The 1,037-nt window shown below is 28.2% G+C and overlaps 2 protein-coding genes across 3 annotated transcripts in view; both read left to right on the forward strand.

Moving 5' to 3' along the window:
* LOC111458923 (3-phosphoinositide-dependent protein kinase 1-like) overlaps positions 1 to 220 on the forward strand; it is a 4,962-nt gene extending 4,742 nt beyond the window's left edge. The window contains exon 12 of one of the 2 annotated variants that reach the window (XR_002713203.1): positions 35 to 220. The gene's annotated coding sequence lies outside the window, so the exon portion shown is untranslated. Of the gene's footprint in view, positions 1 to 6 lie in introns of both variants that reach the window. The other variant, XM_023101796.1, reaches the window with a different exon arrangement.
* A 445-nt stretch (positions 221 to 665) lies between these two features.
* The window catches only part of LOC111458924 (mitochondrial arginine transporter BAC2), a 4,582-nt gene continuing 4,210 nt past the window's right edge, over positions 666 to 1,037 (forward strand). The window contains exon 1 of the mRNA XM_023101797.1: positions 666 to 815. The gene's annotated coding sequence lies outside the window, so the exon portion shown is untranslated. The remainder of the gene's footprint in view (positions 816 to 1,037) is intronic.

Consider the following 1,037-nt stretch of genomic DNA (forward strand, 5'->3'; position numbering starts at 1 on the left):
AAAAAGTTAAAAAAAAAAAAAAAAAAAAAACAATTTAGTGGAAGAAAATATGAGGTAATCCCACCCACCCTGCATCAACCCCAAAAGAAAGCTGGAAGGGAAAGAAGAAGAAAGAGATGATGATATTCTTATATCTTTGGAGTCTTTATAATATGGTCTGCAATTAATACATGTATTCAAGAAACCTGTCACTCATCAATGAAATTTACTATTATATGAATCCTTTTCCTAAATTTAATGTTTATTCTTTTAAAAAAATAATTAAAAAAACTTAATTGCTAACTTTTCATTTTTCAATATAATTAAAAGTGTAAAACATTTTGTGTATTTCTAATAATATATGTATTATTAAGGTATTATATATATATATATATATATATATTCTTTAAAAAACAATTTCAAAAAAATTAATAGATAACTTTTAATTTTCAATTTAATTAAATGCGTAAAATATTTTGATTTTGTGCATATCTAATAAAATATGTATTATTAAGGGTTTTTTTTTTTAATAATGCACAAAGTTTTAGGATTTTTATTAATTTTAACTTAATATCAACTGTTTTTTTTTACCATCTCTGTCAATTAGCGGCGGTGTGCTGAAAATGAATAAACCGAACCGAGTCGGTCGGTTCGGATAATCTGTTAAACCAAATCGAACCAATTTCGTAAGTTCCCTAAAAAAGCCTCTGGTTCTCTCTCTGCGACGGCTCCCTCTTCCTGCTTCCTGCTCTCTGGTTCCCACTTCGTCGGAGCCCTTCACAATTCCACTGCACTAGCTATTCATTGTAATCGCTGCCAAATTTCTCATTGAAAAGGTACTTTTGATGTTCTATATACACATATATATTTATGGCGTTCTGATTCTCTGTGTTTTTTCTGCGAATTTCTTGTTATGCAAAATTGGTTTCCTTGTCGTTCTTCATTTCTAGGGCGGATGAAACCGAAGTATCAAATGCCTTGATTAAACACGATAGATTTCCTTTTATCCTTCCTTCTTTTTTTTTTTTTTTTTTTTTTTTTTTTTTTTTTTTTTTTTT

The sequence above is a fragment of the Cucurbita moschata genome, unplaced genomic scaffold (assembly GCF_002738365.1).
Source record: "Cucurbita moschata cultivar Rifu unplaced genomic scaffold, Cmos_1.0 Cmo_Scf00021, whole genome shotgun sequence".
In the NCBI taxonomy this organism is placed as follows: Eukaryota; Viridiplantae; Streptophyta; class Magnoliopsida; order Cucurbitales; family Cucurbitaceae; genus Cucurbita; species Cucurbita moschata.